At 59.3% G+C, this 18,011-nt stretch overlaps 1 protein-coding gene and 1 long non-coding RNA gene across 3 annotated transcripts in view; both read left to right on the forward strand.

Moving 5' to 3' along the window:
- Window positions 1-18,011, forward strand: part of PPP1R37 (protein phosphatase 1 regulatory subunit 37) — a 39,918-nt gene that overhangs the window by 4,118 nt on the left and 17,789 nt on the right. The window lies entirely within an intron of this gene.
- LOC139085480 (uncharacterized) lies at window positions 3,958-7,265 on the forward strand. 2 transcript variants are annotated; one of them, XR_011543803.1, is made up of 3 exons: window positions 3,958-4,121; window positions 4,786-4,946; window positions 6,073-7,265. It is a non-coding gene; the product is annotated as an uncharacterized lncRNA (long non-coding RNA). The 2 variants fall into 2 exon arrangements; XR_011543802.1 differs by having other exon boundaries at window positions 3,981-4,232.

Genomic DNA, 18,011 nt, shown 5'->3' on the forward strand with positions numbered 1-18,011 from the left:
CGTGCTGAGGAGCAGGGGCTAGCCTCTATGCCTGGGGAGGGCAGTGGTGGTGACCCGCCTGGGCCTCAGGCCGGCGGAGGCCTGCCAGGCCGCAGAGGAGGAAACTTGGTGCAGAAAGTTGGGCCAGGGGCTCCCTGGTTGAGAGGCCAGAGGGCCTTGGCTGGGGGCTGCAGGGGGGAGCTGGTTGGTCTCGGAGGTCTTGTTGGAGGTCTGTAAGGCGTGGGAAGGCACAGGGGCTGTCACTGGAGCTGTAAACCCAGTGGGCAGGGTGACGGAGTCCTTCTGGCGCTTCCTGGTGACATGAGCCCAAGGCCAAGGGCGAGGGAGGAGTTGACAGGTCTGAATTGGGAGAGGCGTCACTGAGAAGCCGATCTTCCATCGTAGAGATGGAGAAGTTGCCTGGGCCAGGTGGTGCCGCGGCGTCCCCGGGCTGGAGACAGCAGCGCTGGAGGGCTCTCGGGCCCCAGCTCAGGGTGCCCATTCGGCAGAGCCTTGCCGTGGGAGGAGAGCTCGGCCAGGCCCACAGCCTGGCTGGGGTGGAGGAGGGCTGGGACTGGGGCGAAGTGGTGGCCCAGCTGGGTGGGAGCCTCGGGGGCGTCTGCCTGAGGTCACGTGTCGGGGGACTCCTGCAGGTGAGACCGTCTGGAGGAGGGAGGTTGTGAGGGAGGGTCCAGGCCTTCGCAGGCTCAACCCGGCCAGCGCTCAGAGGGCCTTGGTATCTCGCACAGCGCCAGGGCCTGCTCATTTCCCTAACTGCACCGGCGGCCGGCTGATGCTCCCTTACACGGTGCTTCGTGTTGGTGGTCTCCCCCCACTGGAATGGGGGAGCAGACACTGTCCGTCCTCGTTTCCGCTTTTCCTCAGCCCCGCGAAGGACACGCAGTCACAGTGGTTGAATGAGCGCTGGTGGGTCTGTGTGCAGCCGATCTGGAAGGGGCGAGGCCAGGACAGGCGGGGGACCCGTGAAGCCAAGTGTGCTCCCAGGCCAGCCCGGCAGGAGCGTGCTGTGGCCTCCGACAGGCACTTGTTCTTGCTGAGCTTGTTTGTTCCCTCATCTGTGAAATAGGGCCAGTGATCCTGGCCCTGCTGACCACTGTCTGAGCGGCTGGAATGAACCCGCTGGGGCAGTGTCCCTGCAGCAAGCCGGTTGCGTGTGAAAGGAAGGGAAGCTTGGGGAGGAGGTGGGCTGGAAATTGTGAGTGGAAGAGGCTTCCTCAGTACTGCCAGGCTGGGCACGTGTGCGCTGCGCTTACCACGTGGATGGAAGCGGGCGCCAGTGAGGAGGGGCCAGCTGGACGCACCCCTCCCCATCCCGTGGCCCCAGCTCTTCTGAGGACCGAGGTGGGGGTCGTAGCAGGAACCCTTCCAGACCAAACTGCCAGGATGACCCGAGGCCTGGCTGGTCTTCAGTCCCACTGAGCACAGTGTGGGGAGGAGACATGGGGTTTGCAAGGCAGGCGTCAGAGAGCACATGACACCGGCCACAATCTGTGAGGCTCGTATCCCGCTTCCAGTCCTGCCAGTGACTCACTCCCCACTGCCTGACCTCCAGCCCTGGAGTCAGTCCTGAGGTGGGGGAGGGGGCTTTGCTCACCAGGAAACTCCTGTGGAAAGTGGAGATGGCTGCGGGGTGGGAGGGGCCCCAATGTGCAGCCACCTCTGGCCTCCTGAGCTTTGGGGGGCGGTGGTGAGAGGGATGGTGGGGGCAGCGGCCACGGTGTTCTTAAATCAGAAAGGGTGGAAATAGGCCTTACTGTTTGTTCGCAGTGAAACTGGGCAGCAAATTCAGTCCTTGAAACTGGTTTGACAGGTAGAAATGCACCTGTCGGTGGAGAGCAGCGGTGTTGCTGTGGAGGAGGGCGTGGGGCTGTGGGGGGCGGCTTTCCATCCGGGCCCCGCTTCACCTCCCACTGCCGGCGTTGGCACTGGACTCTGCTGTGTGACTTTGGGCAATTGTTCTCTCTGTCCACGACTTTCCTGTCTGTAAAGTGCAGCTGCCGGCAGTAGCTCCTCGTAGGCTGGTGAGGATTCAGAGAGATAACGGAGTCCAGAGCGGGTGCTCAGCAGATGTCTCCCGTGTTTTCCCTGTCGTCGCCGGTCCTCTGCCCCACCTTCAGCGCCCACCCTCAGGGGGTCTCCTGTCTGTTGTGCGTTTGTACTCGTCTTTCCCCTAGAAGCCTGCTGTCCCTCCGAGATGAGTGCCCCAGCGTCCCTCACTGGGTGTGGGAAAGACCTTGGGCTCCAGGCCTGATCTTATCTGTTACAAGCTGGGTGACCGTGGGCAAGGTGCCCAGCCTCCCTGAGCTGAAACTGAATCCACATGTCTTGGCCCCCCGCCTGCGCGGCGGCAAGGATACAAAGATTCCAGACTCCACCTGTTCGTCCTGGCCTCTCTGGATACTGGCCGATGACCTTGGACAAGTTGCAGCTCCTCCCTGAGGGCCGAGGCCCCTCCGTAGCATGGGTCCCTCAGCCCAGCCCTCGGCGGGTTCGGGACGCAGCCGGGTTGCTGGGACTGCGGTGTGAACACCTGCTCCGCACACTCCAGCCGAGGCAGGCTGCCCTCGTGCTTTCCGCCTCCAGCTCCTGATCTGTGTTCGCATCGGATCCCCTCTCCAAGGGCACATTGGCAAGCGAGCTGCCTGTGCGCTCGGTCTGGCTGGCGCACGCCGGGGCTCGGGCGCTGCACGGGCGTCGGCAGGGGCTTCTCAGACCTGGTGCCCGCGACGGCGTTGGGGAGGCAGCTCTTCGGAGTGGTCCGTCCCCTCCGTGCCAGGACAGGGCACCTCCTCAGAGGTGTGCAGGCGCTCTGGCGCCCGTCACGGGCCCCCAGAAGGAGCCCACGGTCTAGCGCGCAGTGGGCACTCCATCAGCGGCGCTGATTCGGTGCGCATGCGCGTTTCTGCAGTGAGTGTGTGGCTCTCGTCCTCTCAAGGCATCTGGCTCCAAAAGTATCAAGAAGCACCGATCCAGATGCTCCGGTCTGGACTGGCCAGAACTGAGGCAGCCTCTGGGAATGGGCGCCAGGACCCTGTGTTTCTAGAAAGCTCCCCAGGTGGCTCCGACGGCCAGGTTTGCTGTCCTCTGCTCAGGGCCCTGATTCGGCTCAGCCATTCGGCACCCAGTCCCAGGACCGCCTTCCAGACTTCAGTTGACGGGTGGCTGGGGTCAGCCTTGTAGACTTGTTTGGGAGCAAGTAGAAATGTCTGCCTTGAGGTGAGCGCAGAGATTTGAGCTGGGAAGGCAGCCTGCTGCTGAGAGCTAGAGGGGCCTGGGTTGTAACCCCTGCTCTCTGGATGACCGTAATAGTGACCTCTCACTGCCTTCCACGTGCCCGCACTGGCCTGAGTGCATATCAGCCACCCCAGGAGGTGGGTGCCATTCTTTCTAGTTTGTAGATGAGGAAGTAGAGGCACAGAGAGGTGACGTAACTTACCTGAGGTCACCAGCCATTAGTGACTGAGCTGGGATTCAAACCCAGTCTGCCCTCTTAGCCTCCACGCACCGGCTGCATGAGCTTCGGCAGGCTGCTGCCTTCAGTTCTGCATGCCGTGTGGTTTCTTCGTTTGTGAGCCATACCCTTTCTCAAATGGAGATGACACTTCCAGCCTTGCAGGCTTGTGGCAGGGGTGAGACACAGACCAAGTAAAGGGCCTGACCCAGCGGGCACTCAGGACAGGGTTCACTGTGGTTCTTGGACAGCTCCGGAGCCTGGGAGGTCTCTGCCACTCCTCTGTCCTCAACAGCGAGGGCAGACCTTGTTCCGACCCTTGGCTCAAGTTCTGCTTGTGCTACACCATGTGGTACGTGGTGGGTGCTCGGTACCTCCTGGCTGAATGCGTGACTCAGTGACCCCGTGACCAGCATTCATGCAGCGTGGCCAGGCCGTGCTGGGTGTGAGGGGCCGGGGCGACGGGCCCAGTCCCTGCCTCCCTGAGGTCACAGTCAAGTGAGGGAGACACACAGTAACAATTCTTATCAGACTGGGGCCCAGGACTCTGACTAGGAAGAGCGCCAGGCTGTGTGCTGGCCGGCCGACAGGGCAAAAGCGGCTTCCTGGAGGAAGGGCCCTCTGAGGCCTAAAGGAATCGCAGGAGGTAGCCACGTGAGGAGCGGTGGAAGTATGTGCCAGGGTTGGGGGCAGAGTGAGCGAGCAAGGTGCACCTGAGGAACAGAAGAAGGCCCATCTTCCTGGAGTGGGGAGTCTGGAGACGGGGGCAGGAGGGTGAGAGGTGAGGCGGGAGGAGGCGGGAGAGCCCGCCTGGCTGGGGCCCGTGGCAGGGAGCCAGCAGAGGACTTTGAGAAGGGGCCTGGTTCTTTTAACAGAACCTTGGGGGAGGTGGAGGGGATGAGACGGAGGCCAGGAGACCAGGGAGGTGGCCATGGGCCAGGAGCCTGTAGGACTCCCCACTTCATGTGGCCCTGCTTTGGCTGACCCTGACATGTGACTTCATTGATGTATGCATCAGACTTGTCTGAGCCTCCCCGGGAGGGGTTTGCCATTACCATTGTTTCTGTAGCACCTGTAAGGTGCAGTTTCCCCCATCCGATCTCTCCTCGGGTCTCGGTGCTCCTCCCCCCTCCCTCTGCCTGCAGTTGGTTCAGCCTGCCCAGGTGGGGTGATGGGCGGCATGCGAGCTATGCACTCCTCCCTCCCCCTTGTGACCTCAGCAGTGGCTTCACCTCCACAGTCCCTTTAGGCCCCACACTTCCCAGCTCCAGAAAGTTCTAAAAACGGTCTCTGACCCTGCTGGGGTCTTCTCTTGTCACTCTTCAAAAATCCAGGACGTTCTGAATTCCAGAACCCACCTGGCCCGAGGGTTTCCAGTAGGAGTCCCCCGGAGCCCCCAGCGGGCCTCACTGCATATCTGTGAAATGGTAGTGACAAGAGAAGCGGCACAGGCCCGGGCTTTGCAGCCCACTGCGCAGTCCAGCTCTGCCCCTGGGTGAGTCACACGACTTCTCCGCCTCGGGATCCCCGTTCATGTGGGCATCGGGGATGAGAGTCTTCCTTCCTTGGAAAGTGACTGGAACAGTAACTAGCTGTTGCAGGCACTGAGTAAGGCCTTGGTAAGGTTGAATGAGGCGTGTCTCTGCCAGGAGCCTGCCCCGGCTCCCGCTTCTCTAAAAGCAAGATGACAGTCCCTCCTCTCTGGGTGATATGGGCTAGGCGAGCCATGTGCCCAGGTGGGAATTTAGCTGTGTGAATTCGGGTACATTCAGGCACCTCCTTGTGGTACATTTTCCCCTGTGTGAAGCCATTTTGGCAATCGAGCAGTGCATTTCAGAGCTGTCAGACTCCTGGAGGAGCCAGGCCTCAGGCCTTCAGAGCTGGGAGCATACCCCAACTCCAGCCTCAAGCGGCTCTGGGGAGAATGTCCTGGGTCCTGGCCCCGGATGCTGCTCGGATGAGGGTGGCCCGTGGCACCTTTGGCAGCTGGGGTGGATTTGGGGTGGCCCCTTGGTGGCTGAGCCCAGGTAGGGCCCCTGGGCTGGAGCTGCAATGAGAGGCTGGGGTCTGGTGTTTCAGTTAGTGTGGGAGAGGTGGAGGGGTCCCCAGTTCCAGGAAGGGGTTCAGAGGCTGGGTGACAACAGGAATTACAGACATACATCCCTCATGCTTTGTCATGTTTCCCTGCGTTTGGAAGGCATTCCCACGAAGGCAGGGCCCATTGTGGTCCAGCTCCCCTCTGTGTCGCCAGAACCTCTCGCAGTGCCTGGTGCTCGCAGGCCCTCCCACTGGATGGATTGGTGGTGGATGGAGGTAGACAGTAGGCGCTGTAAAGTTTTCTCACCCTTTCATCACTCTGCAGTGGGTGTGGAGCTGTTGCCTCCAAGTGGGGGTGGTGGTTTGGAAGGGTCTGCTGACAGCGCCTGGCTCATGTGACTTGCCTCTCGCCCTCTCCCTTTCCAGCAGAAGCCTGGGCTGGGAGCCCTTCCGTCTGATGCTTCAGGGCCTTCTTGGATCCCAGCTGGGTTGTCCTCCCTGGTCGGGTGGGTGGGCTCCTCTTGGAACCCGCTGGGGTCGGACTCGTGTGCCACCTTCACACCCACCCCTCTGTCTCTCCACAGGCCGAGTCTCGTGCCAGCTGCCGTCAGCGGGTTTGTGGGAGGGCCGCTCGGGTTCCTGCAGCCCTCCCCTTTCTGCAGAGCAGAGCACCTTCACGCCAAACTGGCCCGGTGCCTCAGAGCAGGCGGGCTGTGGGTGGGAGGGAGGGGCTCCCAGAAGACGAGAGCAGGTCCCATGGAAGTGGCCTTGCCCAGGGGTCATGCTTCCAGTGGCAGTGGCAGCAGTAATCACAGCCTTCTTCTGTGGAGCCCTCTCCAGCTCTGAGCTCTTCACCGGCACGTACTCGTTTAATCTCCGCAGCTGACCGAGGGGGAGCCGAGGCCCGCGGGGGACTAAGGCCACCCGGCTGGTCAGGAGAGGAGCCCGTCCAAAGCAGAAGGCATGGTCCTTGTCCTCTGAGGCTTCTTCCAAGCACAGGATAGAGCCCACACCCCTGAGCTGGGGGCAGGCCCTTCCGAGCGAGCGGGCGGGCGGATGTCCATCCCTCCCTCCTGACCCGCAGGCGCCAGCTCCCTCTGCCCAGCCTGCCCTGGCAGTGCCCAGCCTGTCCCGACCACCCCCTCTCTTTCCCCGCTGCTCTGCCGCCACCGCCTCGGTGAGGCCCACCCTCTTCCCAGACAGACACTGCTGTGCCCTCCTGCTTCCCATGACACCTCCGCACACCATTCTTATTTGTTTGGGTCCGTCTCCCCTCACTGGACCCAGAAGCTCCTTGAGGGACTGCATCTCGTCTGTCCGGCGCCCCGGGGGAGGCAAACCACGCCACACACCCAGGGACCTGAGAGACTCGGGGCATAGTGGGTCCGCCAACGAGCGCCCTGTGCCAGGTGCCTCGGAGCCCCCCAGCCCGGCCGGTGGGGGCTGTGGAGAGAGCGCGAGGGAAAGAAGATGTCATTTGGGGGGCCGGGCCCAGTGCCGAGTGGTTGAGTTCACCTGTTCTGCTTCAACGGCCCAGGGTTTCGCTGGTTCGGATCCTGGGCATGGACATGGCACCACTCATGAGGCCACGCTGAGGTGGCATCCCACATAACAGAGCCAGAAGGACCCACAACTAGGATATACAACTATGTACTGGGGGGCTTTGGGGAGAAGAAGAAGAAGAGGAGGAGGAAAAAAGAAAGATTGGCAACAGATGTTAGCTCAGGTGCCAATCTTTTAGAAAAAATAAATGTTCACTGGATCCTTTGTTCACACATCCATCCATCCATTCATTCATTTCTTCCCTGCCAACCCACATTTATTTCCCTTCGACTGTGCTCCCCTGTGCCAGATGGAGGAGTCCTGACTGCTCTCCCTCCTCTCCTGTGCTCCCTCCTCGTTCCGGAAAGAGCAGACCCTGTTACCCCCTGCTTCAGGTCCTGCCTGGTGACCCACTCCTCCAGCCGCCTGTCGCACCCGATCCAGAGCACCTGCCACCCTCGCCACCATGATCCCCCTCCCCAGCCTCCCTCTAGCTTCAAGTGCAGTGGCTTCCTCTCAGTTCCCAGAAGGTGCAAGGAGCTCCCCACAGCCTGTCCTGGAGTGCTGGTCTTGCTCTCATGGCTCCAGCTCGTCCTTCCAGTACCAGCAAACCCTTCCTTCTTGGCCGTCTGAGTGGGTCCCCATCAGGTGATCAGTGACCTGTCTGTCTGCAGGCCTGCCGGTGTTCCCTCTTGCCCCCTGGACTGTGAGCGTCATGAGAGTGGGCGTGGGTTGGGTTTGGTGCCACTGTTTCCCCTGGTGCCCACAGCCCGTGTCCCCGTGCCTGGCTCTAAGCAGGATCTTAGATGGTAGGTGGAGGAGGAAGCGCTGTGTGGTGCTGGGCCTTGGCTGCTAGACAGGGCCTGCCCTCACATAGCCCGGGGCCAGAAAAGGGAGTGTGAGGAGAGGAGGAGGGCACCAGACCTGCCTCTGGTGCCCCCTGCCTGATCCGGCAGACCCCCGAGCTAGCCAGCCTGGTGTGGAGTGCAGGACTCAGATGCAGACCCATCTTTGCTGTTGACTTGCTGTGGGTTATAGGCCAAGGCACTGCCTTCTCTGTGCAGCAAGATGGTGTCCGAGGTCCTTTCCCACTGTATGTGTTTCCCCATCTCTCTGCGTAGGTCACCCACCATTTAGGGAACTGACTGGGTCCCAGCACCTCCTCCCCGTCATGGGTGGGGCCGAGAGAGCCCAGGTTCTGGGAACTGATCTGCCTTCCTACCTTTGTGCCAGGTGACCTGATGCTCTGTCCTCTCAACAACAGAGTGTGTCACAGGAGGAGGTGGGGGATGTCAGTGGCTCTGACTGCCAGCCACCCAGCTCAGGCCTCTGTCCTCTCCCCTCCCCTTTGTCTCTCTCCTTGCCCTGTAACCCTCTTGTTTCCTGGGCTTGGGATCCTCACTTCCTGACCCAGTCTCCCTGCTTGGATGAGAGTGACCAGGAAGTGCTGTGTTCCCCTGGGGGCCTTCTTCCTTGCTGGGCCTGGGCTCAGCCTCCAGGATCTGCAGTGCTGAGCTCCCCCATCCCAGCCCTGCCCACTCTGGGTCGTCCCTGTGCAGGGATGGGTCTGTCTCCCCCACTGGGCCCTGAGCCCCAGGAGGGCAGGGCCGGGACTGCCTCGGTCAGTGCTGGGTCCCTGCACAGCTGCAGGCACAGAACAGGTGCTCAGTGAGTGTCGTTCCATGAGGATGGGGTTAGGGGGTGGGTAGGTACAGGTAGAGCCTGGAAACCGTGCTCTTCATGGAACCCTGCTTGGAGCTCCCATGTCTGCTGTCAGCTTGACCCTGTCTGGTCCTGGAGAAAGACATCCTAGGCCAGTGAGGCCCGCGGGTGGAGCAGGCATGAGAAGGCGGGGCCAGCTGACCTGCTGCACCACCGCCAGCTGTTGGGTCCAGATGCCCGTGCTCACCGACCACCCACGTCCCCATCTCCAGAGTCGGGATTGTCAGGAGAAATCTCCTTGTTCAGACAGGCCAGGCAGAGGCAGGGGAGCCGTGGCCTGGCCCTAGGACAGCACTCCTGCCTCTCTCCTCAGCCTCCTCCGGATCTCTGAGTGACTGTCCTCAGTGAGGGTGGGGGAAGAGGTCTGCCCCGGGCCTGGGTTCCCCGCCCCCACTTGCTGTGTGACGTTGTTGTAGTAGGAAAGGCCTGGGCTCTGGGAAAGGGAGACCCCCGCTCCAGCCCGCCGTGGAGTCTCACTGTCTCCTCCTGGGACGGAGCTGGGGAGAAGGGGGGGGCGGTCGCCCTGGAAGCTGGTGATGCTTGTGACTAGGGAAAGGAGCCCCATCTTGGTGTTTTTCTGACTTTAAAAGTAAGGTATGTTTGTTTTGAAAAAAAAAAAAAGTTGGAACGTCTAAAGAGAATGAAAATCACTTGTTAATCTCACCATCTGGAATTTATTTATTTATTTTTAAGATTTTATTTTTTTCCTTTTTCTCCCCAAAGCCCCCCGGTACATAGTTGTATATTCTTTGTTCTGGGTCCTTCTTAGTTGTGGTATGTGGGACGCTGCCTCAGCATGGTTTGATGAGCAGTGCCATGTCTGCGCCCAGGTTTTGAACTGATGAAACACTGGGCCGCCTGCAGCGGAGCCCGCAAACTTAACCACTTGGCCACGGGGCCAGCCCCTGGAATTTTTTTTAGAACAACTCCATTGAGATGTAACTCACGTACATATCACCCATTTAAAGTGTACCAAAATTCATTAGTTTTCAGTTTTTCACGGAGCTGTGCGTCTGTGATCACAGTCAGTTTTAGAACATTTTCATTACCCCCACAAAACCTCCCATACCCCCCAGCGATCCATCCCAACCCTCTCTCCCCCACCCCCCCACCCCCCCCCCGCCCCCCCCCCCCCCGACCAAGGCAGCCCCTGATCTGCTTTCTGTCTCTCTAGCTTTTGGACGTTTCATGTAAATGGAATCATACAATATGTGGCCTTTTTTGTCTGGCTCTTTTCATATAGCATAATATTTTCAAAGTTTGCCCACATTGTGTGAGTATCTGTCCTTCATTCCTTGTTTTTGCTGAATAATGTTCCATTGTATGGACACACCACGTCTTATTTATCTGTTCATCCGTTGATGTACATTTGGGTTGTTTCCACTTTCTGGCTCTTATGAATAACACTGCCGTGGCTATTAATGTATGGGTTTTGTGTGGATGTATGTTTTCATTTCTCTAGAGTAAAATTGCTGGGTCACGTGGTGACTGTTTAACCATTGAACAACTGCCGGACCATATTCCCAAGTGACTGCCCCACTTGACATCCCCTCCACTGTGTGAGGGCTCCGGTCCCTCCACATCCTTGTCTGCCCTTTTGGGTCTAGCCACCCTGCAGGGTGTGAAGTGGTAACTCGTGATTTTGATCTGCATTTCCGTGATGGCGTATGATGTGGAGCATCTTTTCATGTGCCTCTTGGGCTCTTGTGTATCTTTGGAGAAATGTCTGTTGAGATCCATTGCCCATGTTAAAATGGGATTGTTTATCTTCTTCTTATTGAGTTGTAAGGCTTCTAAATGTGTTCTGATGCAAGACTTGTCAGAGAACTGTTGCACCGCGTGGAACATTGTCAGCGTAAATGCCGGAGCATTCTGTCCGTCTCTCTTCAATGGCTAGACCCCTGCCGCAGACAGACAGAAAACAACTGGGAGAAGCCTGTACACAGCTAAGCATTCTGTGTTTTCACTGCATTTTCCCTTTTTTTTGCAAAGCACGATTAAAATACATCACTGGGCTGTTGCAATTTGTTCTGGCCCTTTCCGCATTGCTGAGCATTTAGGTCCTTTCCAGTTTTCAGTCGCATAAATAATGCAGTGATGATCATCTGTCCATAAATCTTTATGTTCGTCATGGGGAGCTTTCTTAGAAGAAATTCTTAGAGGGTCATTTTACCAGGTCAGAGGGTAGGGGACCCTTGACGCCTCAGATACCATCTGTGCCTGCATAGGACTATAAACCTTGAGCCACAGGACTTGTTTGATTCTCTTGATCTTTTTTTTTTTGAATGAATGAATAATGACACAGCCCACCTGCCACATCTGCAGAGGCTCAGTGAGTCCCAGGAGCCCAGACTGTAGCTCCTCCCACAGCCAGGGCCACCCTGGCGTGAACACGCCATGTGTCAGGTTCCCTTTTATCCTATGCTGTCACCCCCTGGGGAGTCCCTGATCTCCTAGGAGTAGCCTTCTCTGGCCCTGCAGGCTCTGGCCCCGCCAGATCTCCTGCCTCATCTCAGGCTGCCCGCCTCCATGCCCAGGTTTGGCTCCAGCATCCACGTGCCGGGCCTCTGCACTGACTCTTTCCTCTGTCTCAGAGCATTTCCCCAACTCGTGTGTGGCTACTGTTTGTCTCTTTCCGTCTGCTTACTGACTTGTGCACCTCTGCTCCTGTGTCAGCAACGTGGGAGGGATGTTCGGCTGCTGTGTTCGCTGTGCCCTCCCTGGTATCTAGAACAGTACCTGGCACAGGGCAGGTGCTAGAGAAATATTTGAAGGAACCGGGAAACTTCTGACTCTTCCTCATCCTTTAGATCTTGGCTGAAATGTTCCTTTGTCTCTAGGTCTTTCCTCACTACGCCATCCCCAATCTAATTTTGTATTGCTTTGATTTTTCCTATATTTTTGTCTTATAACTTGTCACTTTTATTTGTGGCTTGTCTGCCTTCCTGGCAGTTATTCCCCATCTGGAGATTGGATCTCTTTTGTCTCCATTGCCTGTTCAGCCAGGCTGTTTGGTACAGAACGAATGAATAAATGTGTCCTTCAGTTCCCAACCAGGCCTCCCGGGGTCAGCGGTGTGACTCCCCTTCTCTAGGTGGGGAGAGTCGGGTTGGGTAGTGGGCAGTTCCAGGCACCCAGTCTCCATCCCTGGAGCCTTTGCTGGACAGTAAACCACTCGTGGTGACTTGATTTTAAAATTCCAAACTCAAACTCTTGCAGAGCCTGCAAGCCCAGCTGGCCACCTGGCACCCCTCATGGCAGCCTGAGGCGGGCATCCTGAGATTGCCACCTGCGACGGCCCCAGACTCTCTCAGAGGCCCCCTGCCCCCAGGTTGGCCTGTCACCTACCTAGGACTATGGTGGGTGGCAGCATTGGGAAGCAATGATCCACTGAGTGACTTACAGACCTTTTTCAAGCCCCTTGATGCCCCCAGCCCTGTGCTGGGTGTCTTGCCAGTTCACTTCATTTGACCCTGGCAGCAACCTTCCGTTCCCCAGAGGCACCGTCAGGTCTGTCTCCTCTGAGTCTTTGCACACGCTCTTCCCTCTGCTGCAACACTCTTCCCCTCCCTCTGTTTTTTAAATTAGTGTTATTACATTCCCTTCTTGGCATGCGAACTGTCCGTGTAACATACACCGCAGTTAGCGTGTGATGAATGAGGACCTAGGAGCCTGCCTCCCAATGTAGGGGAGAGGGGACATTGCCAGGCGTGCGCCGCTGCCCCTGAGCATGTGGCTGGAGTGCAGAGCCCCGTGACGCTCTCCTGAAGGCTGGGATTGACATGCCGCCTTTTTGTTTGTTTGTTTTATCACCTGTGTGTGTGTATGCTGGAAAGTATGGTGTTTAGTTTTGCTTGTTTTTGAGTTTTATGAAAACGGCTTTGTCATGAGTGGACTCTGGGGTCTTGCTTTTCCTCTTAGCATGCGTTTCCCAGTTTCACCCGTGCACGTGCTCTAGAGTCTTCCGTCATGGCGCTTTAGCTCTTGCCTCGTGCTGTTGGGAGTTCGGGCTGTTTCCAGTTGTCAGTGTTACAAGGTGGTGCAGCTGAGACCCTTGCGATGCGCGTCCCCTGGGGTGTGCGCAGGACTGTGTCCAGGCCGCTGACCTGGGAGTGGGCTTGCCGCTCGGCGCTCGGGGATGTGTGCAGCTTTGCGCGTTAAGGCCAGGCTCTCAAGCAGCTCGTCCTCCGGTAGCTGACTGCTCCTACTCATTCGCCGAGGTCTCCGTCGGCTTGTATTCCGGAGCACCTGCTGGGTGCCAGGTGCAGTTATGTTCTGGGCTGTGACGGTGAATGAGACTCAGTCAGGGCCCACCGTGACCAGTCGTGTTAGGTGGCCCCTCCTCCAGGAAGCCCTCCCTGACCCCCAGACCAGGTTAGGCTCTCTCCTGGGCTCCCCTGCCTTAGCCCTGCCCATTCTGGTCATCACTGTCTAGTTGTCTAGGGACAGGTCTGTCTCCCCACTGGATTAGGAGCCCCCTGTGGACAGGGGCCAGAGCTGTTTTGGCTGCTGTGTCCTCAGCATCACTCCACACAGGCTGGGGCCCAGAGCAGGTGTTCAGTGAAGGATCCCGAGTTCCTGCTAAGACGCTACCTTTGAGGCAGGTGGAATTAAGAGGAAGAAATGGAACCTAGTATCCAGTACTTGTGGGAGTTCGACCTGTGCCCCTGGCCCATCTGGCCCAGAGCCCAGCACTTCCGCAAATGGCTGAGCCCACAAGATGCCTGGACCTGGGCTTGGCCCTGTGGCAGATGGAGGGGACACGACCTCCGCCCTCAGCAGCTTAGGCAGGAGTCGCTGTCCCGCTGCTCCCCGCTCCGACCGTGTGCAAGGCTGCGGCAGCGGGACCGGCAGGGGCGCCTCTCGGAGAGCGAGGCCGTGCCAGCCCTCTGCCAGCCGGTTGGCGTGGCTGTCCTTTTGAAGAGGGTGAGACGAGGAGGCTGTGCGAAGCCTTACAAAAAGTGGGTGAGGCAGGGGTCGTGGGTCCCGAGGAGCGGTTGGGGCTGTGCGGGACCATCGTGGGTGCAGAGGCCAGGCACAGCAGGCGTCACGGTGGCTGGCATTTGCAGCCCCCACTGCATGCCAGGCGCGGCACCGAGTTCTGCCTGCATCAGCCGTCTGTCCGCGTTTCATCCCACGACGTGGGTGGGATTGCGGCCCCATTTCAGAGGTGGGGGGACCCTCGGGCACAGAGGGTGGCGGCCAGCTCAGCGGGCTGGTTGGGGTGAGCCTGGCAGTGCCCCAGGAGCCTGGCGCCTTCAGCCCTGTGCTGCATGGTGGCGGCCAGCAGGCCTGCCTGGAGCCCGGGCAGAGAGCTTTCCCTCCTGGCCACGGGACTCTTCGCGGCAGGGCTGGGAGACGGGAGCAGCATCTCCCCTCTGCTGAGGGGCAGCCCAAGGCACATCCACGTCGGGAGGCGAGTCCAGCTGCCGGGGCGCCTCCGTCCCTGAGCCCACGTGCGCCCCCGCCTCCCCAGGAGGCTCTCTTCTCCTGCCGCCCTCTGGTGCTCCTGTGTCCCCGGGGCTTCACTTCCGCACCTTCAGGCACCCAGCCCTGGGTAAATATTTGCCTCTGGGCGAACAGAAGCACGTGTGACCAGTGTTTCCGAGCTGGGGGTGGGGACAGGTGGAAGCAGCTGGCCTGGGGCGGGCAGGCGCTCGTGCGCCTCGGCTGGAGCCCAGCGCTGTGTTTGCCCTGTGCTCATCCGGCTCCCGCTCTGCGGCGTTGCCCAGGCGTCTGGCCCTGGCCAGATGATGATGGTGGCTCCTGTTTACCAAGCACCAAGCCTGTGCCAGGCGCTTTACATGCGTGATCTCGGTAGTTGCTTCCAGAAGCCTGTGTCTCCATCTCATGTCTCCATCTCACTGGCTCCATTTTCCACATGAGGAGAATCAGCCATAAAGAGATTAGGGCCCTCTCCCGTGCTGGTTGCGGCCTGTTTAAGTTGTCGGGGCCAGAATCCATTTAGGGCCGCATGAGGTAAATGAGGGTGGTTGCCTCGGCCAGTTCCCGGGGGGTTCTGAAAGCCAACAGGAACCAGGACTGTGCCAACTTCCAGGCCACATGCATTCCTGTGTGGTTCCTCTTTCTGTCTGGTCACAGGCCAGACAGGCCTGGCCATGCTGGTGGCCCGGCAGGACTGCTCAGTCTAAGTCGCTGACCCAGGCGGCTCCTGCGGGCTTAGTGAAGATCCCACATCCTTCCTGTCAAGTGGGGCCAAGGACCGGGCTCGCTCTGCTGGGGCAGTTCTCAGAGAAGGGGGCCCGGGCTCTGCAGACACCCTCAGGCGCACAGACACATGACCTGACTCCAGACGTCAGGCCCTCGGCCACCGTGCCACACCGTTCCCTGTGGTTAGAAGGTGGATGTGGTCACAGTGTGCAAGTCCTCAGGTGTATACGTCCCTTTGGGAAGCCCCTTCCAGCTGGGGCTCGAGGAGACCACAAAGGAACCCCCTACACACACACACAGACACATCCCAGGAGAAAGCCGTCAGTTAGTGGGACAGTCTTGGGCACGGGTCTTCTGTGGGTGTCATTAGTCTGCACTCACAGGGTTGGATGTGTTTTCCTGGTGGTTCAGGCAGGCAGTCAGCTGGTATTGTGTTCTATGGCAGTCCTGTGCTGGGGACACAGCAGTGGCCAAGACAAACCTGGCCCCACCTCATGGGCTCACTGTCCAAAAGGGGAGGTGAGAGAGACAAGTCAGCCAAGCAGCCAACAGGACCCACAGAAGGATGTGGAAGGAAATGAGCCAAGGCTGGGGTAGATAATAAGGTGGCGAGGCTGGCAGGTGGGTACCTGGCTCAGGTAAGAATATTGAAGACAGCAGCCTGCTCCATGGGACAGGGCCATCCCCCCCGCTGCCGACTGACCAGGGCTTTGAGGTAAGGCAGGCCTCCCTGTGCCGTCCCTTCTGTTCTGGCTCTGTGTCTTTGGCAAGTGCTCCACCTCCCCCAGCCTCAGTTTCCTCTTCATGAAAGGGTGGGGGACAAGTGTCTGCACCCCACACAGGGCTTGTGAACAGGAAGGTGGTGAGGGGTGACGAAGAGCAAGGCCAGGGAGCCAGGCTGCTTGGGCCTGAACCCCGCCTCTTCCGTATTGGCTCTGTGATGCTGTGACCTCGGGCAGGCTGCTTCATGCCCCCTGCCTCCGATTCCCCCTTTGAAGAGTGGGGATGGTAAGTCACACCTCACAGGGTTGTGGAAAGCAGTAAATGAGGTAACATACGCCAAGTGCTATGGGAGTGTTGGCTATTGTGAGTAATACTAATTTAGAATTAAAAGTTGCCTGGCGCACAGCTGGGGCTTGGGTACTTAGCACACCCTGTGTGACTCGGGACCCAGGATTAAGGCCTCGGTCCCCCCTTCCATCTAAGAGCACCGCTGGCCTAATCAAGCTCCTGCTGTGTGTGAGGCTCCATGGTGGCCCGAGATGAGTCGTATGTGAGCTGCCTCCTTCTTTCTGCCCCAGGAGACTTCTGACCACACGTGTTTCTGTAATAGGATCTTCAGCTGGGCCGAGCAGCTTAGAAGGTCACAACGAGGGGGTGGGTTGGGACAAGCCCGAGGCACCTGCATCTGTGCCCTTCCCTGGAGTGAGCATGTCCTCAGTCCCTGCCTGGGGCCCAGCGCCTGGAGGCCCAGCTCCTGGCTGGTTGCGTAAGCCCAGCCCGCCCCCTGCAGCTGGCTGTCCTGCAGCACGTGGCAGCCCGAGTCGTGCCGCCCCGCTCCCAGGGGAGGGCAAGGGAGAACGCTTCTCACACAGGAAGCTGCAGGCACCCCGGCCCCTCAGTGGGCCTGGGGAGGGCCACAGGGGCCTAGAGGAAAGGACCAGACATCCCGGCCTCTCCTGAGGGCCTCTGTCCGGAGCACAGGGTGGTTCCCTCCCCTCCAGCATGTGGTTCTCTGGGGAGAAGGGAGGGGAGACTTTGTCCAGTCCCCAGAGCAAGTCCTCTCCTTCATGCGTTTCCCTGAGACATTGCAGTCACGTCCTTAGCCTCAGGGAGCCCTTGGTCCAGGACAGAGTGAGCAAGTACGCAGTACAGACTGGGGTGCGCCCCTCACCTGGCGGAGACTAATGGCGTGTGTGTGTGTGTGTGCGTGTGTGCTGCTTTCAAAGAGGTCAGGGAATGCTTCTCAGAGGAGGGGACATTTGAGCTGAGATGGGAATGACAAGTTAGGAAGAGCAGGGGAAGGGGCGGGAAGCTTTCCGAGTCCCGGGAATGGCCCTCACAGACCTGGAGGCAGGAACAATCGAGGTAGAAGCCAGGCGGATGGCTGGGGAAGCAGGGGCGAGTGGAGGATGAGGGGTGCCCGCTGCCGCTTCTCTAAGGGCAGGGATGCGAGGCAGCAAGTTTCCGTTTCCTGGGGCATCTGCGTGGAGTCCCCTGCACGGCCTCAGCAGATTCCCTGTGTACAGCCTACCCTGAGTGTGCGGCTCAGTTCTGAAGGTGGAAAGCCCAAACGCCCCTGAGGGCGCCTCCGCCCTCCTTGCCCCGGGCAGACAGGCAGAGGGGCCACCAAGCAAAGCCAGAGGCGCTTCCAAACCAGGCTGCCATGAGGCGTGGCAGCCCCTCCCTTCAAGGGAGTTCATCCTAGAGCGGCCCCTGGCATTGGCGTGGCTCAGGAACAGGTGGAGCTTGGCATCGTCCTTGGCGCCGTTGTGTCAGTCGGACAGCCCCCTCAGCTGGGGAATGTGCCCTTCCTGGCCCTGCAGTTTGCAGCCCTGTCGTGATCTGCACACCCCCTCGGTCCCTCTGAGTTACTGACAGCCTGGAGGAAGCCTGAGTGATGGTTCATCTAAAGAATAACTCATGGCCAGTGTCCCTTCATTTTTCCGGCAGGGTCCCTGGCAGAGATTCCAGAGCAGGCTGAGCTCTAGAAGTCCCTGCTTGGGCCTCCTGCCACTGCCCTCATTCTGTGGCCAGGCCTGCTGGCACCCTGCCACTGTCCCCCAGAGCACCCTGTAGGAGCAGGTGGTGCACTGACCTCTGCCAAGTCCTGCGGGGAGCTCCCCTCCTGGCAGAGGAGAGGGCACCCCAGGGTGGTGGGCTGGGAAGCCCGAGGCCTCAGGGGTTGTAACTGCCGTGGCCGAAGGCGTCCGAGGAAGCCTCCTCCTGGCAGTGAGTGCAGTGGGGCTGACTTCGGAGTGCGGATGAGGAGGCCACTCTGAGGGCCACAGTGGCCAGCAGTGAAAGAGGAAGGCCCTAGAGCGTGTGGTCACTCAGGCGGTGCCGCCTCGCTGCACTTGCTTTTCTT

Source organism: Equus przewalskii, chromosome 9 (genome assembly GCF_037783145.1).
Source record: "Equus przewalskii isolate Varuska chromosome 9, EquPr2, whole genome shotgun sequence".
Classification (NCBI taxonomy): Eukaryota; Metazoa; Chordata; class Mammalia; order Perissodactyla; family Equidae; genus Equus; species Equus przewalskii.